Raw genomic sequence first — 25,273 nt, forward strand, 5'->3', positions numbered from 1 at the left:
AGCTCTGTCCAGGACCCTCTATTATCATCCCTATCAGAGCAGTCAGTGGTGGTAGCCAGGAACCATCTAGTTGTACTGGACTCAGTATGGTGGAGGCTGTGGTAGATGTGATCCATTAGTCCTTTGGAAGAATCTTTCCCTTATGTCTTTAGTTTTCTTCATTCTTCCTTGCTCCCAAAGGCTTGAGACCAGTGGAGTAACCCAGGTGGCCACTCACAGGCTTTTAAGACCCCAGATATAAGAAGCACTAAGTTTTGATATAAAAACCCTGTTGAAAAAAACACAAATTCCACTTTGAAAATCTAAAGAAAAAATGTATTTTATTTAACTACTATAATATACAGAAGCCCTGGTGACACAGTGGTTAAGTGCTATGGTTGCTAACCAAAAGGTCGACAATTCGAATCCACCAGGCACTACTTGGAAACTCTATGGGGGGCAGTTCTACTCTGTCGTATAGGGTCGCTGTGAACCGGAATCAACTCGATGGCAGTGCATTTGGTTTTGGTTTTACACTAATATACTGTTTACCCGTATTATTGACTATGCAAAGGCATTCAACTGTGTGGATCATAACAAATTGTGGATACCATTGCAAAGAATGGGAGTTCCAGAACACTTAATTTTGCTCATGAGGAACCTGTACATAGACCAAGAGGCAATTGTTGGAACAGACCAAGGGGATACTGCATGATTTAAAGTCAGGAAAGGTGTGTATCAGGGTTGTGTCCTTTCACCATACATATTCAATCTGTATGCTGAGCAAATAATCCAAGAAGCTGGACTATATGAAGAAGAATGTGGCATCAGGATTGGAGGAAATCTCATTAAGAACCTGCGGTATGCAGATGATACAACCTTGCTTGCTGAAAGCAAAGAGGACTTGAAGCACCTCCTGATAAAAATCAAATATTACAGCCCTCAGTATGGATTAACAACAATAACAACAAAAAAAAAAACCACTGCTTTCAAGTTGATTCCGACTCATAGTGACCCTGCAAACAGAGGAGAATCACCCCATAGACTTTCCAAGGAGTAGCTGGTGGATTTGAACTGCTGACCTTTTGGGTAGCAGTCAAGCTCTTAACCACCGCACCACCAGGGCTCCCAGCATAGATTATACCTCAACCTAAAGAAAACCAAAATCTTCACAACTGGACCAATAAGCAACATCATGATAAACAGATCAAAGATTGACGTTGTCAAGGATTTCGTTTTACTTGGATCCGCAATCAACACCCATGGAAGCAGCAGTTAAAAAATCAAAGGACGTATTGCATTGGGCAGAGCTGCTGTAAAAGAACTCTTTAAAGTGTTAAAAAGCAAAGATGTCACTTTGAGAACTAAAGTGCACCTGACCCAAGCCATGGTATATCTTCAATCGCCTCATATGTGCATGAAAGCTGGACAGTGAATAAGTAAGAATGAAGAAAAATTGATGTATTTGAATTGTGGTGTTGGTGAAGAATATTGAATATACCATGGACTGCCAGAAGAACAAACATACCTATCTTGGAAGAAGTACAGTCAGAATGCTTCTTAGAAACAAGAATAATGAGACTTCATCTCACTTACTTCGGACATGTTATAAGGAGGGACCAGTCCCTGGAGAAGGACATCATGCTGGATAAAGTAGAGGGTCAGTGAAAAAGAGGAAGACCCTCAATGAGTGGGCTTAAACATAACAAGGATTGTGAGGACACTGCAGGACCAGGCAGTGTTTCCTTCTGTTGTATATATGGTCACTACGAATTGAAGCCAAGTCCCCAGCACCTCACAACAACAACAATATACATATGTACCTGCAAGATGTGTATCTACCTAAGTTAAATCAAACTTTATTAGAAATTCATGAGTCTGTTGGAACCGATTGATGGATGTTGTTGTTTAGGTAACTTTAGACAGTTTTTCATCTTTAAAAATGATGCTTCTTGTATAGCAGAAATTAGCAGAATGTCGAGTAAGTACCCTTCCCTATTCTACTTTTAAATACAAAATTAGAGGACTTTTTAGGAATTAAAAATGGATAGCCAGTGCCAGTTTACCAAAACAAAAAAAACAAACCAATTGTTGTCGAGTCGATTCCAATTCATAGCAACCCCATAGGACAATAGGACTGCTCCATAGTATTTCCAAGGAGCAGCTAGTGGATTCGAACTGCTGACTTTTTGGTTAGCAGCCATTGCTCCAGTGCCAGTTTAGTGTCCGCTAAATCCCTGTAGTATTTTAGATCCGTTGTACCAATATGCATTGGCAAATTTAACCCAGATTGAGCATAAATTTCATTTTTCACAGGTATGTCCAGTGCTTTAAGTTTCTTTGTTTATATTACTTTGCCCTACTTTGAAAAGTGTTATTTATGCATAAATTTATTGATTTAATTGGACTCATTTTTAATGGTGCTAACTTCTGAATTTCTAATGGTGGCCTGCGCCTGCATAGTCAACCTTTCTTCCTGCTGGAAATTTTTTTACCTGATGCTTTTTTACTGTGTCTCTTTTGCCTTTATTACCTATATGGTATTTCTCCCTTTTCTTTAAGCAATTCACAACCTAACTCTGTGCTACTGTAGTATAATGCTTCTGCTCCTTGTATGATTGCAATGCACCACATATTTGTACGATTGCAGTCAAACTGTTATTATCTCACATTGGTCATTGACCACATAGTGTCACCACGTCAACTGGTTTGCCATTCCCAGATATTGCATGTTCCTATTAATGCAGTTTTACTCTTTAGGGTCACTCTGAGTCAGAAGCGACTCAATGGCAAAGGGTTTGGGTTTTCTACTCTGTCCTACAGGGTCAATATGAGCTGGAATAGATTCTACAGCAATGGGTTTTTTGTTGTTGTTTTATTAATGGATGGGAGCCCTAGGTGGCACAGTGATTAAGTGCTCGACTGCTAACCAAAAGGTTGGCAGTTCGAATCCATCAGCTGCTCCTTGGAAACCCTATGGGGCAGTTCTACTCTGTACCGTAGGGTCACTATGAGTCAGACTCAACTCAGTGGCAATGGGATTAGTGGATGAACTTCTCACATTTCCTTTGTGTTCTATCTTGAGTAAATGTAAATCGCACTAGCCCATCCAATTTCATTTTCTTTTTTCAGCTTTCTGTTTCATCATTTATTATTCTGATCACTATAGTATCTTTTTCCTTAGCATGTGGCACCTTCAGACAAGCTGTTTATGGAGAACTGCTCATGTGAGGTGAACTGTAATGAGATCACCTCCCCACTCTAACAGAGGAAGATGACCAGAATGAAAACCCAGCTCCCATCTGGAAATCATTGAATCCCACTGTACAAAACGGTGAGTTTATATGTTACTCAGTTATATTCTCTTTATCTCCTTTATTGCCTTGTAGTACAATTGTATGTGAATGCACGTATGATTACAAGCTTATTATGAGTTTTTATCTCCTAATTTATGTAGAATATTAATAATAATAATGACTAATATTATGAGAAGTTCTTATGAAGTGCACACTTTTCTGAGTGCTTCATATGTAATATGTAATTTAATCCTAAATTACCAGTTACTGAATATGTTACAAAATACTGTCGTTGTCACCATTTTGCAAATAAGGAAACTGAGGCACAGTTGGTAAATGGCACAGCTGGTAAGTTGTTGAATGGGAATTCATATATAAGTGTCTGACCCCAAGACCTGAGTAATTTTAACCACGATGATATATGACCTTTTAAAAAAAGTACAAGTAAGACAGTGTGTTCATGATGCTGAAACAACCAGTTTAAAAATGTAAAATTAATCCAAACCAGATTGTTCTTTACTGGGATTTAAGAAAAGAATAAAATTGATCAAATTACATTCTTTTCATCTAAATCATTTTTAGCGTAGATAGGATGTGAAAATTAGTTGTCATAAATATATTTAAGTGACACTTTTTCTTTCTTTTAACATCATTGACTCCTTCCCTGTTTGTTTAAACCTCTAATTTGTACTTTTGCATGGTTGTAAACTTAATTTCTTCTGAAAGCACACACATTCACAAATACAACAACTGTTAATTTGGAAAGAAATAGGGTTGGTTATATGGACACATGAACTGTTTTTATAAATTATTTTATAAGATTATTTTCAGATTGATTTTTTTTAATTTAGGAATAAAACTGTGTTTTAGGACACAAAAACTTCAGATTTATGAAGAATTTTACTGATCTCCATGCTGTGAGCTGACAGGCTTTTGGTGCCCTTGTCGCCACCCGATGGCCTACCTCTGACCCCAGCCATGGCGGTGGAGAACGCTTCTGGGTACTCTGACAGTGTTCTACCGTAAGCTCCGGCTGTACATTTCTTCATCCTTTGCCTGAGGACTTCCCCTGAAGCCAAGGAAACTGACTCAGCCCTTGTGCCCAGGAAGCCTGGAAGGGTGAGGTAGCTACTGCTACTCACAGCAACCTTCAAGTCATGGGAAACAAGATATCGTGAATAAATGCTGTAGCCTGACACCCTTCAGGTGAACAATTCTGAAACACCTCCCAAATAAATTACCTACATCCAAGTTCGTATCTTAGATTCTCTTTTGGGACAACCCAAACTAAGATAGGAATTTAGAAAGGAAACCTCAGATAACTGACAGAACTCAGCGTTCTTTTGAGTCCCGCATTTTAATTTTGGCTGTTCAGTGGCTCCCTTAAAAATCTGCTTAGCCCTGTGTACATGTTATACTGTAGCCTGAAACATCTGTATCAGGCAGATAATATATTTATGCATACCTGAAATGTACATTTTAGTTCTTCAACTCTATATTTCAAAGTAAAAACTTTTGAATAATTTGAAAAACATTTGGTGCTATAGGTTTACCTTTTCTGACTGTGGATAGCTCTCTTGTTAAAATCCAGTGATAAGGGAAGGAATGTGTTTCCTTAACTTGACCTTTTATCCTATAGGATGTTGTTTTTTCCAGGAATTCCGTTTTATGGGACTACATTAGGAAAGTGTTGATTTGACAACTGTCATTATAAGTTTCATTTACTGTTTTCTTTTTCTTTTTGTGATTTTTCTGTTCCGGGTCAAAAACCAGTGTGTTCAGGAAAATCTCTAAGTGGTTACCAGTGGATTTGTGACATTACGGCCAACTTTCTCTCATTCAGTGAAGAGTGTTATACATGCAGCCACTCAAGCATTTTCTTCTCTCCAAGATGCTAATTTAGTTACTATTTTAGTAAGGAAACTACCCTTAAAATTCAGAAAAAGTGATTAAAATAGGTTTATATATTTCTATTTATTCTAAACCTCCTCAAAATGCAAACCTGTTTAAAAAAATACAAAAAAAAAAAAAAATGCCCTCCAGTCGATTCAGACTCATGGTAATCCTATAGAATTGAGTAGAACTGCCTCACTGGGTTTCCAAGGAGTACCTGGTGGATTCAAACTGCTGACCTTTCTTCCATTAGCAACTGTAGCTCTTAACCACTCTGCCGCCAGGGCTCCATATTCAGTATTAAAATGACCTTTAGTGGTTACCTGTGATTTAAAATTGACTGTCCAGTGATACACACTTATTTGGAAATTCACAAACATCAAGGTGGTAAGGAGAAAAAGAAAAACTTGTAAACTTGAATTACCTCTGAAATCTATTCTAAAGCTTTATGCAGATGGCCATGGCTGCTTTCTATAGTTGGTTCTCTTAGATACATGTGTGTATGTGTGCTGCGTATGTTGCAAGTTCCTGAAAGTGCTTTTGTTAACACCATAATTTTAAATTAAGTTTTCCAGAAAGCTGTTCCTGCTGTACATTTTGGCATCTAAGATTAGGTCAGTGGCCATAAATCTCATTTATGTACTTAATGCAAAGGAGATAGTGCTGTCTTGGGAATCCTGTGAGCCAGATTCCTTACTTTGCCCCTCTTACGAGATATTGACATATAAAACAAAATGCTCCCATTTTGTTATGCATCTTTCTTCATTTAAAACTTTAAATAAAGAATGTTTATGCAAGGTTCTTTTTCATTCATAAAAATGGAAATCACCCTTAGTGTCTGCATGAGTAGACTTGTATTCTTGTTCACGAATCCGCATGATGGATTGGCCCATAAAATCTTTACGTTTGGCTTGTGCAGCTGAGTTCATGACTGAATACAGAATGATAAAGAAGCTTTAGCATTTTGTAGAAAGCAAAGAAATCATGCCTTCTAGATGGCCCTTAAGCTAGCTTTTAACTGCCTGGAAATCAGCAGAAAAGTATAATCAAACTTGGCGTTAAAGGCAGAGTTTAACGTAAATCTTTGGGCCATAATCTGTAAATTAATGCAAAGGGATTCTTTCACATTTACTTGGTTTTCATTATATTTGCATGGAAGTCTGCCAATCCAAACACGGTTTTTTTGTTTGTTTGTTTGTTTGTTTGTTTTACCTTTCCATCCAACAGAAGTTAAAATAGAAATGATGAATTGTGTCACTGGCCAGCCCAGCAGCCTATTTCTTTCAACACATTGCTGTGTATTTACTGTTTTAGCTGTATTGTTTTCAATTTCTGGCCAAAGAGTCAGTTTTTGATCCTGGGTAGAAAATGTCAGTGCTCACATTTCCTGTGGGGTTCTGGCCTTTTTGTGCAAAGGTAGGGGAGAGCTAAATGAATTATGATGTTGTCATCTGAAGAAACCACAGTGTGTGTCTTTGCCAAATTTTAGCAAGAACAGAACTGCTCATCTGCTAGTATAAGCCTTTTCTTGCGTCCTCCCAGCAGTTCCCCCAAGCTTCCGCCTGTTCTTTTTAATGCTGAGAATGTAGCCGACAGAAGTCCTTTTAACCTTCCCCTCGCAAGGTTAATTGATTTAATAATGCCCAAAGAAGACACATTTTGCCACAGGAGTTTAGAAATCTACTTTCACAACCGAGCTTAGGTAGTATTACAATTAAGACTAAGTTGCTTCTTACTGCAAATAGTTCATGGAGAATGCAGTATCTGTTAATAATTTATTGAAAGCTGACACCCTTCTCGTCCTTCACAACTTCATTACCCTATAGTCTGTGGAAAAACAGACATTACCGGATTGCATCTGTGCATTATAATCTTAGAAATCAATGCATTTTAAAGGTTAGTAAGAGCGAATGTTCATTGTAATCATCTTGTACCATGTTTACCATGCTTATGTGCTCCTCAAACCATCCGTTTATACCTTCTAATACCTTCTACTGACATCCCTGGGTGGTGCCAACAGTTTGCTCTTGGCTGCTAACCAAGAAGTTGGTGGTTTAAATCCACGCAGTGACACCACAGAAGAAAGCCCCGGCCGTCTACTTGGGTAAAATCACAGCCTTTGAAAACCGTAGGGAGTGCAGTTCTGCTCCAAAACACATGGGGTCGCCATGAGTCAGAAGCAGCTCCACAGGAACGGGTTTGGTTTTGCTTGGACTAATAGCATTATATTCCTACCTATCTGGAATAACTCATAGAAAAAAAAATATATATCAATTTTAAGACTTGTGATCTATGAGGATTCTTCTTTAGTTTAATTTTTTAGCCATTATTTTGTAACACTAGTTTTAAAAGACGTTTTAAGAGTTGGATTTCATCTATCTTCCCTGACGAATACGTTGAGTATCTGCGGCGTGCCAGAATCTTTACCCCTCCCTTCCACCCCACCAAGGACTTAAATTCTAGCCAAAGAACACAGAGAATAAGCACAGCTGAAACAGTAAAAAATACCCTACGTTAGGTAGGGATGAGTACTAAAGGGACAGTGTCTTAGTCATCTAGTGCTGCTATAACAGAAATACCACAAGTGGATGGCTTTAACAAAGAGAAATTTATTTCCTCCCAGTAAAGTAGGCTAAAAGTGTCCAAATTCAGAGTGTCAGTTCCAGGGGAAGGCTTTTTCTCTCTGTCTGCTCTGGGGGAAGATTCCTTGTCCTCAAACTTCCCCTGGTCGAGGACCTTCTCAGGCACAGGACCCTGGCTCCAAAGGACGTGCTCTGCTCTGGGTGCTGCTTTCTTGGTGGTATGAGGCCCCCATCTCTCTGCTTGTTTCCCTTTCCTTTTATCTTTTGAGAGATAAAAAGTGGTGCAGGCCATACCCCAGGGAAACTCCCTTTACATTGGATCAGGGAGGTGACCTGAATAAGGGTGGTGTTGCAATCCCACCTAAATCCTCTCAACATAAAATTACAATCACAAAATGGAGGACAACCAGACAATACTGGGAATCACGGCCCAGCCAAATTGATACATATTTTGGGGGAACACAGTTCAATCCATTACAGACAGTGAAGACAGGGACTCAGTAGAAGCAGTGTTAGAGTGAGAGTGTGGCCATCATAGGTAGGGCAACCCGGAAGGCCTTACTGAGAAGGTGAGAGTTGAGTAAAGACCTAAGAGAGTGACAGACAGTGCTTGAGGGAGTGAGGTATGCTGGTATTTGGGAGAATATTCTAGCCAGAAGAAATCATAAGTGCGCCTTTTCTTACTTTTAGGCCAGCTACATCCTTGGGTTCCTTTTTTCCGTAACATTCATTCTGCAAATGAAAAACTGTGCTGGATTTGGGGTTTACTACAGAGAATAAAATAGACTTATTTTCTGTGTTCACAGAATTTAGAGTCTGGTGGGGAAAATACACATAATTAACCAAAATAAGGGTGTGTGTGTGTGTGTGAGAGAGAGAGAGCAGGAATAGGAGGAAGAAGATTGACCTAACCTACATATTTTTGGGTTCTGCGTGTCTGAAGTCATAGCATCAAAACATTATAGCTGGGAGGGACCATAAAAATGTTTGGTCAGGCAGATAACTAAGAGCCAAATGGTCCAAGTATAAGATGGTAAATTTTGATGTTTACTATGAGGAAATATAGAGTTAAACTAGAAAGTGTATGCTCAGTCTAAAGTTATTCAAAATATTGTATTTCTCTAACAAAACACTGACTTAAGACTCCTGAATCAACCTTCCTGAAGGATTATGTAAAAATATAGGTACTTTTCTCAAGCTACTTAGTCACAAAATTTTAAGTTAGACGTTACACATTTAAGTCTAGAAATTTGTCAGATGTACAGTAAATTACTTCCAATGGAATTCTAATATCAATGGTTTCTCAGTGTCAAAGCTCAGCAAATACTGGATGATTCTGGTGCTTCATTTAGCTTTTAGTTAGTGACTATAAAAATAATGACTTAGTATTTTTAAAGCAGTTCAGTGATGGAATGACTTTAGAACATTAGTCCTTACTTAAAAATAGATTCACCTTGGGCAAACAATACATAAAGAAAAAAATGATACGGCTTAAGGTGAACAATAGGCTTTTGTTACCGTGTCTAAATGTGACAGTAACTACAGAGGTCAGCTGGCAACTGTACAGTTTTGGAAAGCTACCGACTTTGGGAACAAAGCAAGGCTGACAAAGTCACCTCTACTGTTCAGATCTGGAGGCTTGATGTCATCCCATGTTCACCCTGTAAACAAAAATATCCAAAGGAAACAAAATGTTTCCCCGTACTTCCCCAAGTGACACATTTTTTGGCTGTTGTCCCAAAAATATGTTCACTGAAATAAGACCAAAAAGAATTTTTAAGTCAGACATAAAACCCAAATTCTCTATAAGAAAGCTAATTCAAAGGCATTCACAGGAAAATGACAGGTCAAAAGCCTATCACACCTTCCTAACATCATCCTTAAGTAGAACTTTAGGGTGGAAAAAAACAGGCTGTATTCACAACTTGGCCTTATCTTTTTACAGTCTAATTTTATGTCTCCACTGTATACGATTTGAGGAGTAAGGATTTAAAATCCTTCTGAAACTCATTCCTGAGCATTGTCTTCATTATTTTGTTGAAATAATATAAAATATTATAATGAAAACAAAACAAAAAATTTGGGAACAGTCTAGATGCTTCCAAAGACATTGATAAGTTAATTATGGAAACTGATGTGACTTTTCAGATTTTTTTTTCCTTTCTTCTTTTGGATTCCTGCAATCAAGTAGATATAGCCTGAGTCTTACAGTATGTTCAGAGGCATGTAGTACAGTTCAAAACACAAGACCAAGCTGGTGATCTGGTAATTTCCAAGTAGTCAAAGATATATCCCAGAATATAGAACGAACAGTTACAGAAGATACGGAGAAAAGCTAAGAGGCATGTAAGAAAGATCTAGGAGGTCCCACTTTCAAATAAAGAGAACAGAAATAGCAAGTAAGGAGAAATAATTTTTGAAAGTAGAGGAAAATTACCCTGAATTTTAAAAAGACATGAATACTCAGATTAAAACTCCCACCAGAAACTACTCTTAGATGCTATCTACGTGATATGCTATAACTACAAAGAAAAAGAGAAATACAGTCATGTGGAAAGGAGGATGAGAGGAAATACAGGTATGAGCAAGTTGATAAGCACGAAAAAATATGTCTGTCCAGAGTCACATTTTGATAAATAAAATAATATTGGGAGGATCTGTGTTAGGGAATCCATATAATTATTTTTTAACTTTTTACTGAAGTATGCTGCACATACAGAAAAGAACAAGAATCAAATGTATAGCTTGATGGATTTTCACAAAATGTTCACACCTGTGTACTACTACCCAGGTCAAGAAATAAAACAGTAGAGGACAACAGAAGTCTTCCTTCCCCTTTGCCTTGTGACCTTCCCAATCAATAGCCTTTACTTTCCTGAAGGTAACCACTATTCTCACGATTAATACCACAGGTGATTAGTTTTGCTTGTTTTTGAACTCTCTCTAGATGAAAATATTTGGATTTATTTCTTCAAATTCTTTCGTGTCTGGCTTCTTTCACTCAGCATTACAGTGATAAACTTCGTCCATGTTGTATGAGTAGCTTGGTTTTAGCTTTTGCTTTTTTTTCTTAGACTTTATTTTTTTAGTGCAGTTTTAAGTTTACGGAAAAATTGTGGAGAAAGTACATAGCTCCCATATGCCCTTTCCCCACAGCCCTGCATATTATTTAGTTGTTCCAGCACCATTTGATGAAAAGACTGTCCTTTCTTCATTAAACTGCCTTTGTTACTTTGTAAAAGATCAGTGGACTATAATTGTGTGGGCCTATTTTGGGTTTTTTTTTATTTTGGGGCTCTTTGTTTTTGTTCCACTGATCTATTCTCCTGTTCCTTCACCAATATCACTCTATCTCGATGACTGTAGCTTTATAGTAGGTCTTGAAGTCATGTAGTGTCATTCCACCAAATCTGTTCTTCGGTATTGTGTTGGCTATCCTAGGTCTTTTGCCTTTCCATATAAACTCTAGAATCAGTTTGTTGATATCCAAAAAAATAACTTGCTAGGATTTTGATTGGGATGGTGTTGAATCTATAGATGAAGTTGGGAAGAATTGACTTATTAATAATATTAAGCCTTCCTATTCATGAACATGGAATATCTCTCCATTTATTTAGAACTTCTTTGATTTCTTTCATCAGAGTTTTGTAATTTGCTTCATTTAGGTCTTGTATATATTTTTGTTAGATTTATACCTAAGTATTTCTGGGGCAATTTTTGTTTTATTTTTTTTTTAAGTGTATTCCATTGCAAAAACTATACCACATTTTTTTTATCCATTTTACTATAGTGGACATTTGGGCTGTTTTATGACTATAAATAATGCTGATATGAACATTACTGCACATCTCTTCAGTGCAAATATGTATGCATTTTTATTGAGTAGAACTTCAGGTTTTCCAAAGTGGTTAAAACAACTGACACTCCTACCAGCAGTTTATTAGTGTTCCAGTTGCTCCATAGCTTCACCAACACTAGTATTGTCAGTCTTTTCCATATTTGCTACCCTAGTGAGTGCATAGTGGTTTTAACTTGCAGTTTTCTGATTATATATGTTTTCTGGCTACTCAGACATCTTCTTTTGTGAAATGCCTGTTCAAGTCTCTTGCACATTTTCTTATAAGATTGTCCGTCATATTTTAAATTGATTTTTAAGAGTTCTAACATTTGAGAGGTAAGCCCTTTGTCAGATATGTATTTACAATACTCTCTTCACGGTGTCTTTTGATGTACAATTTATTCTTTTTTGTCCTTTAAGGTTAGTGCTTTCTGTGTCTATTTAAGAAAAATCTTTCCTATCTCAAGTTCATGAAGACTATATTGTCTTTCAAAAATTGTATTATCTTTCACATTTTAAAAATGGACTATGACCATTTTGCTACATTACCCTCCAAAAAGGCTGAACCAATTTATATCCCTACTAAAATATGCATGAGTGTGCTAGCTTCTTCACACAGTTGCCAAAACTTGCCCAAGCTACCTACTAATCATATTTTATCTTTATCAAGATGGTAAATTACAGATAGCTAGGTTTTGTTGTTCTTTAAATTTATGAAATATTTGAGACATACAAAAGTGATTAAAAATATTATTAAAAACACCCAATAATCTACAACCCAGATTTTTTTTTATGTATAGGCTAGTTGGAATAGAGTCTTGAAAACTGAAGAGACCAAGTACTTTGGGAATTGTGATCAGTTATCTCTTGTTTATAAAGTTAATGTGATAACAAATTCCGACAAAGTTACCAGCAAAATACATTTTCCCAAGTGTCTGTCCTAAGTAATTTTTTAATTGAGAGGTTTACGTGTATAAATAAAATTCTCTTATAAATTGCATCTAGGATGAAAAGAGTTAAGGTGCTAGTAGAAAATCTCCCAGGTTAAAACTTTGGACATTAAAGAGTCATGAACCTTAATAGTCCAATGGCATAACAGGATTGATAATCTCTACAGGAATAAAGAGCTGTAGAGGGTATCCTGATGCTCCTTGGGTAGCATTCCTTGGCACTCTTATCCAAGCACTAAGACTTGCTTGGAGAAAAGGAGACTGGCCACAGTAACTAGCAATCTTCTACCTTCTGAGGAGCCATGGATAATAGTGGAACTCTCAGCCCATCTCTTATCTGCTACTGTTTGGATGGTAGCTGCATGTCAGCTGGACACCTAGTATTCACAGCATAGTAGTACAAGTATGTCAGTGCCCCCCAGGATGTCAGAAGTAGAGACAGCTCCATCCCAAGCGTTCTTAGCAGACAAGCAAGCCAGTCAGGTTTTGCCAGCAAATGGGCCAGACAACCTTTATAATCTGCACATCCTCCTCAGAGAGCACCTTTGGATTGAAAAATCCAAGTCTCAGTAGCAGACACATTTGGCACAACCTATGAGTTCCAATGTGAGATTTTTCTTCAGCTGTCAAACACTGTTTACACCACAGATGTGAGTGAGGAAAGTTTCTAATTTTCTTTGTTATTTCTAGGACAAGAGAAATTATAGAAAAGTTGTGACACATGAACTTAAAAATCCCTTGCCTCTTAGCACTGTCCTCTGCCTCCTAGATGCAAATGTTTTTGGGTGTCATATTTATCAAAAATCACCAAACAGAAAGGAATGGAAAGAGCTCATCTGGGCCAATTCTCTACTCAAACTCAGAAAAATAGCAGTCTATTTTTCTTCGAAATATATAACAAGACTCAAAAACCTCTCCAATAATCCAATGCTTCATAATTCTTGCAGCAAGGAAGTTCTTTATAAATGTAAAATTTGGCTTTGTTTTTTTGTTTTATATTTTAAGACTAAATCTTTTAATACTTGTTTAGGAGTCTCCCCCTTAAACCTGTATCTTTGGTTCGCCTTTAAGTATTTACTTTGTATCTCAAGCTATGTCATCTTGAAAAAGAAAAAAAAAAATCTTAGAATCCTTTTAATTCATTTTCTTAGTTTTTTTTAAGAAAATATATAACCAATGAATTTTGAACAAGTGACTTTAGTGACCAGGAAAAAAAATGTATCTGGCATCACAAAAATGGTTGTTTGTTGACACAGGAGGCAAATTTGGTATTGTATTTGACTTAATTTTTCAGTGTAGAAAAACTAAGAAACATTGATTTAGAAAGCAGCTTAAGAGACTCAAATGGAATTCATTGTAAGTTATTATAGTTTCCATCTATTCTACTCTATTCTGATGAGGTAACATATATAAAATCACATTCATTATGTCCATTACTTTTTTTTTGAACTATAGATGAAGGTTTACAGAACAAACTAGTTTCTCATCAAACAATTAGTACACACATTGTTTTATGACATCAGTTAACAGCCCCACGACAACGTCAACACTCTGCCTTCTCAACCCTGGATTCCCTATTACCAGGTTTCCTGTTCCCTGCTCCCTTCCAGTCCCTGCCCCAGGGCCGGTGCGCCCCTTTAGTCTTGTTTTCTTCCATGGGCCTGATCAATCTTTAGCTGAAAAGTGAACCTCAGGAGTGGCCTCATTACTGAGCTAAAAGGTTGTCCAGGGGCCATACTCTCATTGTTTCTCCAGTCTCTGTCAAGCCAGCAAGTCTGATCTTTCTTTCTGAGTTAGAATTTTCTTCTACATTTTTCTCCAGCTCTCTCCAGTACCCTCTATTGTGATCCCTGTCACAGCAGTCAATGGTGGTAGCCAGGCACAATCTCGTTGTACTGGACTCAGTCTGGTGGAGGCTGTGGCAGATGTGGTCCATTAGTCCTTTGACTAATCTTTCCCTTGTCTCTTTAGTTTTCCTCATTCTTCCTTGCTCCAGAAGGGTGAGACCAGTTGAGTATCCTAGATGGCTGCTCACAGGTTTTAAGACCCCAGACACTACTCACCAAGGTAGAATGTAGAACATTTTCTTTATAAACTCTGTTATGCCAATTAAGCTAGATGTTCCGAGACCACGGTCCCCACAGCGCTCAACCCAGCAATTCAGTCCCTCAGGGAGTTTGGATGTGTCTATGGAGCTACCATGCCCTTGCCTTGTACAGGTTGTGCTGGCTTCCCCAGTACTGTGTACTGTCTTACCCTTCACCAAAATTACTGCTTATCTTTTGTCTATTAAGTGGTTTTCCATCCCCACTCCTCCTCTCCATCATAATCATCAAAGATTGTTTCTTTTTGTATGTAAACCTTTTCATGAGTTTTTACAGTAGTGGTCTCATATAATAATTGCCCTTTTGTGATTTATTTCATTCAGCATAATGTCCTGTACTGAGTTGCTTTTGTTTGTAGATTTCTTTTCCATTTCTTTTGTTTTTGTAGATTTTGTTTTTATTCAGACTTTATGTTTTTCTTCTTTATTTTGGTGAGGAGGTTCGTTAACTTTCTTTGTGGTTACATTGAAATTTACCCTTATCTTCCTAGGTCTGAACCAGTCTGTTATTACTTGATATTGCCTTGCCTTCCTCTCCATTAGAAAGTTCTATACCTGTACCATTTATTCCCTCTTTTATTGTTCTAGCATTGTTGTCATTTACAGATTAACCTCTCTGGTTCCCCGTTGCAATTGTTTTGCTTTGGCTAGTCCTTGAGGGTTCATTTCCTAGGTTGGTATCTGGCTGGTACAATTTTGCATCCTAGATTCAAGCTGTGGTCTGATGTTTGTTCTCAGGCCAAAGGACTCCCTTTAATAATTCTTGAAAGTTTGGTTTGGTTTTTACATATTCCTTTGATTTCTGTTTATCTGGAAATGTCCTAATTTCACCATCACATTCCAACAAAAGTTTTGCAAGATGTATTATTCTCAGTTGGCAATTTTTTTCTTTCAAGGTTTTATATGTGTCACCCCATTGCCTTCTTGCCTGAATGGTTTCTGCTGAATAATCAGAGCTTAGTCTTGTTTCTCCTCTGTATGTGACATTTTTTTTTTTTTTCACAAGCTGCTCGCGGGACTTTTTGTCTTTGGTTTCAGCGAGTGTGATTATGATATGCCTTGGTGTTTTTCTTTTGGCGTCTATCCTATACGGGGTTTGTTGAGCTTCTTGGATGGTCAGCTTTTCATCATTCATGATATTAGGAAAGTTTTCTGTCAGCAGTTCTTCAATGATCCTCTCTGTGTTTTCTGCTTTTTCTCCCTGTTCTGGAACTCTGATCAGTGGCAAATTTTTGCTTTTGATTGTATCCCACATAATTCTCAGGGCTTCTTCATTTTTCTTTGTTCGTTTTTCTGATTTTTCTTCAAACGGAGTTTTATCCAAGTGTTTGTCTTCAATTTTACCAATTCTGTCTTCTATTGTTTCAGACCTGCTCCTCAGCCTTTCTGTGACACCGTCCATTTGTGAAATCTTGTTGTTTATCTTTTGGATTTCTAATTGTTGTTTTTGTATGATTTCTAGTTGTGAATTTATTTTTGGCATTTTGTTCCTGTATTACTTTCTTGAATTGTTTCATTTTTTGGTCTGTATTTTCCATGAAATTTGTCTGACTTTTCCAAAAATTTGTCTATTTTTTCCTCATTTTTGTCTGCTTTTTGCTTCAACCTTGGATTACTCTGAATACTAGAGATTTGAATTCCTTGTCTTTTCTTCTACTGGAAAGTCATCAGGTATTTTATTTTGGATGCCTACTGAAACCATCCTGTCCTTTTTTTAATATATTTTTTGATATTGTCTGCTGTCTTTGGGACATTCAGTAGTTATTTTCTTCATTTCTTGATTGTAGATTTTTTTATTTTGTCCTGTTTTTTGTTTTATTTAGTTATGTCTGTGAAGGCAGGCTGTGAATTCTTTATTGTTTGCTCATCTGTAGTCATGATACTTTTCACCTCCTTGTCCAACAGGAAGGGCCAGTCATTCAGCTATGGTGCAGCAGAGCAGGTCCAGCTGAAGGGGAGGGGCTGGGATGTGTTGTTTGTGGCACATACTAGGGCTGACAGGGTGGCCCAGGAATCAGTGCTGGGCAGGTTCCAGTAAGCCATGCCTGTGCTGCTCGGGGGTGTGATGTTCAGTGCGTGGTGCAGGTAGGCAGGAAGGAGGGGGGAGGTTGTGATGTGTGGAGCTAATAAGGGTGTGGGAAAGAGGAGAGCGAGGAGAGAAAAACAGGAGCCAAAAACAAACAAGCAAAGAAAAAAAAAAAAAAAAGAGTGATAAGGGATCTTGCTGTTGGAGTGGAGTGAAGAGAAACTGAGAAATGGAGAAAAGCAAAAAGAAAAAGGTGGGGGGAATAACTAGATCAAAATCTGGAAAAGAAAAGCCCCCAGGACTCCCAGAGTCCCTCCAGTGGGGCTGCTAAGACTGAGGGATTGGCTCCCAGGCTGCACAGTATAGCCTGGCTAGAAGGGGGTACAGATGTCACCCAGCACCAGGTATTCAGGAGATAGGAAAAGAAGATAAGTGTAGAGAGATGAGAACTGAGAAATGAAGACAGACAGAAAGGGAAAAAAGAGAGAAAAGAAAGAAAGAAGAAAAAAAGATATTTCCCCAGGGATCCCACCTACATAGGTGTGCAGATTGGGGGAGTAGCTCCTAAGCCGTGCAGTGCAGCCAGCTAGAAGGGGCTCCCAACCTGTAAAATGAAAAAGAAAACAAATGAACAATGCAAAACAAGGAAAGAAAAAGCCCCAGGGAACCCACCAACGTGGAGTCACAGGTCGGGGGAGTGGTTCTCCAGTTGAGCGTCTCTTCATAGCCTTTCGTGAAGAAGCAGAGATGGCACACGGAGCCAGGTGTTCCAGAGAAGGGAGGGGGAGGTGGTAGGAGGCATGAAAGAAACTAAAAGAGACGGAAAGAACCAACACCAGCTCAGGGGCCTGGCCAGTGTGGGCAGAGCGAATCCAAACAGCCTGAGGGCAAAGCCGTTGCCTCCAGGCCAAAAGACTGCAGCTGGTGGGAAACAGAGGAGGCTGAAGGGTGGGAAGAAGGGAGGGCTAGGAAAGCATATATCGCTCACTACCAGGTGCCCTGTCTCCTGTTGGGAACTTCGTGAAGCTGCTGTCCCGTACTCGCTGTCCTCTGATCTCTGACGTGGGTGGGGCGAATCCAAGCATCATGGATACTGTGCTTCCTGGCCAGCCGAGCCACTGCAGCTCAGAGGTGGAGGAGTGGGGAGAGAATGGGGGGTGGGAAAGCGTGTATCACCGGTTACCAGGTGCTCTGTCTCTTGCTGGGAGCTCTGTGAAGCTGCTTTGCTATGCTCCCTGTCCACCCATCCACAACAGGAGTCCAAGATGGTGGATCCATGCCTTATTAGCTGATAGGGCCTCCTCACGTATCTCCTCGCTTTCCGTCCTCTGTCAGTTTCTTATTTCATTCAGTGCTTGGCTGAGCTCTCTCTCTTTTCATTTGGCACTTCAGGTTCCAGGAGTGACATTTGTCTCTGTTTTACTTAGTTTTTCTGGTCTTTGCTGTGGAGGGAAAGCGTGGCACTTCTGTCTGCGGTGCCATATCTGCTTTATTGATGGTTACTTGCTCAGGTACCATCTAGACACTCTTTATAATTTTCATTCTAGCTGGGACACCCTTAGAGAGAGATACTTTCTCTCAAGTTCTTTAATAGTTGAGCCCTGTAAAGTTAACGATCATCCCGGGATTAAGTTCATCTCAAGGATGTTATTGCCCTTTTCTCTTTTACTGCTTCAGTCTCATCAGGTGTGGTTCTTCTGGTTTCTTGCTTCTTTATCATTTAAATCCCTTTAGCTTCTTGGCTCCACAAAGATTTTTGCCATTAATATCTAGAGTTTTGAAAAAAGTCAGAGATAAAAATATATGAAAATAATCAGCATTCATTAAGAAAATAGCATTTATCTTAACTCTCTAGTATTCACAATCTATCGTCTACACTGGGTTTAACAAGGAAGTTTCTATATCTCAGATCTAGTGTAGAGGAAATTCCAATTAATTTCAGAGGTCGAAAACAAGATCAGTTTGTTTTAATTGAAATTTGGAGAATCTTTTTTTTCCCCTACTATTGTTTTCCCTACTGTTGCTAAATGATAAGGTATTAAAGTCATTGAGATTACTCATTAAAGAAGTATTTATTCTAAAACAAAAACTAATGGATTGTTTCTTCCATAGGGTAACATTTTTTAAACGTATTCGTTGATTTAACCGTATTAATATAAAGTAGATAAAGAAAAAAAACTTTGGTTAGTCATAGTTGACTGATACCACAAAACGTAAAATTTAAATAAGGCCACACCTAAGTTTTTTCAAAAGGCTGTCAAGGTGGCTTTAAAGCCCGTTACTCCAGGAGTCAGCAAACTACAGCCTAGAGACCAAAACCAACCCACCACCTGTTTTTCTGCCACCCGTAAGCTAAGGATGATTTTTACAAATGAACATTTGGAATTTATTTGATGTTAGAGAATACTAACTTTGAACCCTCATTAAACAAAATGTTATCCCCAGAGAAAAAAGAATTTTGCTCTTCTTATTAGTAGTCAAGTATTTTTTTTAATGTATTGAATTTTTATTATGACTTTATTTTAAATTTTGTCAATAGAACACTTTGTTTTTTATTTTGTAAGTAACTACATAATATCCTCACTATTGCCTCTTGGCCTGCAAAGCCTAAAATATTTGCGATCTGGCCCTTTATAAAGGAGCTCTGTCAGTGCAGTGATTAAAACGCTCAGCTGCTAACCAAAAGGTTGGCTATTCGACCCATCTGCTGCTCTGTGGGAGAACGATGTGGCAGTCTGCTTCTGTAAAGATTTACAGCCTTGGAAACCCTATGGGGGAGTTCTACTCCGTCCTATAGTGTGGCTATGAGTCAGAATTGACTCAACAGCAATGGGTTTGGGGGTTTTTAGGGGCCCTTTACCAAAGAAGTTTGTTAACCCCTGCATGATTCCATCACGAGAGGCTGCAATCATACTATTGATAATCATACCATTATAAAGATGAAATATATTTTGTGTGAAGTCTACTCAAGATACCATTAATAATTTTTAGCACAATTGTAATTTTTCTAAACTTGTGAATATGTATATATATATACATATATAGATTTTTTTTTTTTTTCCTGCAGCTACTCTTACATCTAGGAGATTGACATTCAATGACATTATTTTGGCTCATCGCTATGTGAAAAACATGAAGGATTTTTCAGCAATAAACTCAGCATATGTGACCACATTCAAGCTCTGTCTACCTGCAAGGTATTATAACTATTACCATCATGCGAAGAGAAAGTTGCCAAGTGACTGGTGCCAGGCACTTTTGAGTTTATCTCATTTAATCCTCACTAATGTTCACGCTCCAATTTCTCTGGCTCTAAAACTTGCTCCGTATCGTGTTCCCTCCCTTACACTGGCATAGTGGCCTTACTGTTTTTTCCTCCTTGTGTATTTTTTCATGTCTCCTAAATGGATTATTATCACAAGTTTCTGTTCTTTTCCTTTCTTATTTACCTATTATTACTATTTGTTAACAACTGGTGTCAGTAATCCATAGAAGGAGACACATATTTGTGGTAATTCTTGAGAAGTAAAGGGATTCTGGGATATAAGGCAGAGGAGAATTAATATTGGATAGTAGTGTTGTCAGTGAGCCCGAAAAGTAATCTTTGTGGAGCTGGTACACTCACTGTCTTACTGCCTCAATGCTCTATGCCTCCAGCCTGTAGACATTGCTAATGGTCTAAGATGGACCTTTGAATCAATGATTTCAGACACAATCTAAAACAACTGACGAATAGAGGTTTTGTTGTTATTTTGCCCTCATAGGACTGACCTTGGAAATTTATTAATATTAATGATCTTGTCCAATTATTTTTACATACTTAGCTATCAAGTTCAGAAAAGAAAAATGACTTTTGTAGTATAATAGAACATGCATAAAGAAAATCCCAGTATGTAGCTTCATAGAAAAGTTGATTTTATAGGAAATTTTCTATAAGTAGATTTTTATTAATTTTGATGGCTAACGTTGTACTATGTTGAATAGTAGGAAGAACAGGCTAAAGATCAGTTTAGTGAACACAGAGATTCAGCAGACTAATTTTTACATAACCCCATGTAAAATGGCAAAGAGGTGAAAAGCCCAAGAATTTGTTGTACTTAATGTCCTTTCTTTTCCCTTTTGGGGTTTGCAGGTTCTCAGCTTTGTCATGATTCTTTCTCAGTCTTGCTTTTTACCTTCTAGAAATTCTTTACTGTTCTTTTATTCTGGTAGCACCCCTCCAACTTTGTAGCGTGACTACAGATATATCTTTGGAGTTATATTTCTCTTGTCATTTCAGTAGAATTTGGGAAGGGACAAGAGCTAAATGCCTAGGTTCAATCAACCACCGTGGACCACAACAATATAATCTTAAGATCTGAGAGAAGAGCTTTTCCATATTTATTACCTTGGTTTTTAAATTTTATTTCTTTTTCAGGGTGTGTGTAGAAACCGTGTTGCCAGAAGAACTACTTTTCTCTGTGGATTGCCTTGTTCACCAGAGTGATATGAAGATTGGTGATGGTCTCTCTCCACCCAAATACATCTTGCATGTTCAGATTATTTCTCACTGGGCACCTCCTAGCATTGGACCATGTAGTCAGTCCATTAAGGTTAGTAGGTTTGCTTATGATTTCCTTGGTTTTGTGACAATTAACAGAATACGAGAAGTAAGTTGAGAAGTTGGCCCTTTTTTTAACAACAAAACTTATAACTGAAATTTTTATTGTGTTAGGGGTCCCAGATAGCACTGGAAAGGGGAAACTTGATTCGTAGGCAAAAATAATTAAGAAAAGTAATTCTATACACTATTTCATCCAAAAAGTTTATTCAAAACAAAAGCTGTATGTATTTTTTGGTAATGAACCGAAAATAAGCAAATTTATTTTATAAGGCAGTTTTTTTAAGTTTAAAGTGATTCCTTGATTAGTTTTTGCAGTGAAAAACTTTTGGTGGTTCTTCTTTGTTGTAGTCTTAGCTTAGGATATGAAGCAGAGGTGTTTGTTTGTTTGTTTGTTTTCATTGTTGATTCCAACTGAATTAAATAGTGGTCGAAGAATGTCCTCTGGATGATTTTAGTCTCATGAAATTTGTTAAACCTTACTTTACAGCCCAGCACAGGATCAGTTTGATAAATGACCCACATGCACTTGTAAATTCTGTGTAATTACTCTTGAGTTCGGCATCGTATATATGTCAGTTAAGTAGGATTTATTAAACGTGTTCTCCATATCTTCCATATCTTTGCTGATACAGTGTTTCCTTGCTTTACCGGTAATAGAGTGAGGTGGTTGTGTAGATTTGTCTTTAAGCTTCTTTTAGTGTGTACCCTAAAAAAATACACTATACAACCTTGACTGACTACATTTTAATATAACATCATGGATTTAATACTTATGAGACAATCAATTTTTGCCGTATATATTTGAAGGTATGTGAAAGGAAATTTAAAATAGTTTTATCTTCCTGGTGGATTTCCTTTTACCAAACAATGTCTAATTTAATAGTAGAATAACTGCACCAGTCTTTTGCTGGTTAGTGTTTCCATGGTATCTTTTTCCATCCTTCTATTTTCAAATACTCCCTCTCCTTATATGTAAGGAGTGTGTCTTAAGCAGCATCTATCTGTGTGTGTTTTTAATACCTTTTGAAAATATTTGTCTTCTAGTTGGAGCAATTACATTTAATGTACAACCCATTGCCATCGAGTTGGGTCCAATTCATAGCTACCCTATAGGACAGAATAGAACTACCCCATAGAGTTTTTAAGGAGTGGCTGGTGGATTCGAGCTGCTGACCTTTTGGTTTGAAGCCATAGCTCTCAAACACTGTATCACCAGGGCTCCATATTTAATTGGAAATTACATATTCAATGTAATTACTGATACCCTTGTGCTTATATTTATCCTCTATTTTCTGTGTGTATCACTTGTTTTATATTTCTTTCCTTCCTTGAATTATTTAAGGTTAATCAGACATCCTCTATTATTCTATTTCCCCCTTTATTGGCTTGTCAGTTATATATATATTTTTACTATATTTTAGTGTATACTCTAAAGAATACAACATACAGCCTTGACTTATTACAGTTTAATATAACATCATGGATTTAACACTTATCAGACGATTCTAGGACCTTAGAATAGTTTTACTCCATATATTGCCATCCTTTGTGTTATCATTATTAAAAATTTTAATCCTATATGTTTTTTATTCTCCAGAAGACATCATTATTACTGTTTTGTACAATCAGTATTAATTAATTTTTCTCCCATTTTCACTCTTTCTGTTGTGTTTCATTCCTTCCTGAATTTCTGTGTTTCCGTTAGGGATCATTTTCTTTCTACCAGAAGAACTCACTTGATTATTTATTTTAATGAGGTTAAGTTGGTGACAATTTTTCTTGGTTTTTGTCTGTCTGAAAATATCTTTATTTCATCTTCACTTATGGAGGCTATTTTTGTTGGGTATAAAATTCTGGGATGACAGATTTTTTTCAGCAGCTCAAAGATGTTGTTCCATTGTTTGTCTTCAATTATTTCAAGTAAGAAGACAACAGCCTTTCCTGTTGCTGTAACTTTGAAGGTAATGCATTCTTTTCCTTCGGCTATTTTCTAGGCTTTTTTTTTTCCCCATTATCTTTGTTTTTTGGCAGTTTTACTATCATGTGCCTAGGTGTGAGTTTCTGTGCATCACCCGGTTTGAGACTTGATTTATTTCATTTCGAAAATGTTGTGCCTTTATTTCTTCAAATATTGTTTCTGTTCAGTTTTTCTCTCTTCCCTTCTGGGGTTCAAATTAGACACATCTTTTTTAACAGTTACATAGTACAGCTATAATCTTTTCTATATGTCCATGCTTTTTATTCACCAAGTTTCAGGTGAAATATTTTCCAGACCATTTACCCTCTTATCTACTTCTAATATTCTAGTTAACCCTCCTAATGAGTTCTTAATTTTAGTTATTACATTAATTTTAGTTATTACATTATTTAATCCTGGAATTTCTATTTAATTCCTTTTTTTTGTAAGTTTTAGCTCTCTAGAATCCTGTCAGTTTTTCACCATGTCATATGATCTTTTGTGCATATTAATTGCAGCTCTTTTTATCCAACCTAATTATTTCAACAAATGGATCTGTGGATCTTTTTTTCCCTCCTGTTTTGTGTTATGTCTGTTACTTCTTTTATACGAATATCAGATACTGTGTTTGAAAAACTGTAGTGACTCTGGATAATGTTACCTTTCTCTAGAGATCTCTGTTGGCCAATATAATGTTGGCAGATGATTGTATTCTGTTCTGGGACTAGGTTGCAGATTTTGTAGTGCTCAGTCTACCTCTGGAGTGTCTCTGCTTCTAATATATGGATATTTGGATTCCCAATTAAGTTCCTGGATTTTTATAAGGGCCCCTTCCCTTTGGAAGTTTCTCAAGTTTTTTCTTCTTAGCAATGCGAGGCTGTGAAAAGCCTTGCTTGGTCATTCAGTAGCATTCTGCATAGCTTCTCATTCCCCTGTTTCATGCAATTCATAATTCAATTAATGACTTCTTATTCTTCAGATCATTCTTTTAGAAATGTATACTTTTTTGTTTATAAAACACTTGCATGCATCGCAAAATATATACTTTCTAAAAGGTGGTAGCTTTCCTTATCAGCATTGAAAACAAAAGGCCCATATAGTTTGCTTTTCCCTGATATCCAAGTAAAGTTTCCTTGTTTGCTTTCTTCTTCTTTTTTACTTTCTTAACCAGGCTTCAGACTTTGCATCGTTAAAGTAATTATCCATCTTTAGATTAATTATAAGATTATGAAATTTAGCATTGTGAGGGACCTAAGATACCATCTACTGTTGGCTTGCCTCCCACACAGTGCTGAAAGTTTCCTGCAGCATCCTTGGCATATGCTCATCCGGTCTCAATTTGGATATCTTCAAGCAAAGGAGCTCATCATTTCCTGAAACAATCCATTCTGTTGGACAACTCTATTTTAAAAATCCTTATGTTGAGCTAAAATATGCCTCTTTGTAACTTCTCATTTACTCATTGTTTCAAGTTTTCCTTCTGGAGTAAGTCAAAACAAGAGAACATTTCAGATAGCTGTACTCAAAGCAAATCTAAATGGCATTTCTGTCTTTTTTTTTTTTTTTTTTTTTGCTTTCTTGTCCCAAAGCATTGAACATAAATTACTCAACTTGGGTTAATAATCATAATGAAGGGCATCTATCTGGTAATGATTAAAAATTAGCTTTGTATTATACAAATCACCCTGACATTTTGAAGACACAAGCCCTTTTGTAATTATCTTAAATTATAGAAAATTCTGTATAGAAAAAAAGAGTAAAAATATGGCCATCCGTTTTCAAAGATACTGTATAACCACTGTGAGAATGTGGAGACAGCCAATTGCAGAGATGTGATTAAAATCTGAGGGTGTGTATTTTTGCTTCCATTTGGTAATTGTAGACTATCTTTTTTAAAACCTGTTGTTTCCAAATTAATGATAACAATCATATAGCAGCTAAAACTTGTTAAATATTTGCTGTTGGATCTTGTCTCTATAGGGTCTTTATAGGATTGCTATAAAAGTTTTTAAAAAAAATCAACCAATTGTTCTTGTCCTCTTTCC

The 25,273-nt window shown here is 37.2% G+C and overlaps 1 long non-coding RNA gene across 1 annotated transcript in view; it reads left to right on the plus strand.

The window, feature by feature from the left end:
* The first annotated feature begins 293 nt into the window (after positions 1-293).
* Positions 294-25,273, plus strand: part of LOC111753000 (uncharacterized) — a 34,935-nt gene continuing 9,955 nt past the window's right edge. Inside the window, exons 1-3 of the long non-coding RNA XR_002787857.2 lie at positions 294-3,313; positions 19,736-19,865; positions 21,086-21,260. This is a non-coding gene — a long non-coding RNA (uncharacterized LOC111753000). The remainder of the gene's footprint in view (positions 3,314-19,735; positions 19,866-21,085; positions 21,261-25,273) is intronic.

The sequence above is a fragment of the Loxodonta africana genome, chromosome 10, assembly GCF_030014295.1.
Source record: "Loxodonta africana isolate mLoxAfr1 chromosome 10, mLoxAfr1.hap2, whole genome shotgun sequence".
NCBI lineage: Eukaryota > Metazoa > Chordata > Mammalia > Proboscidea > Elephantidae > Loxodonta > Loxodonta africana.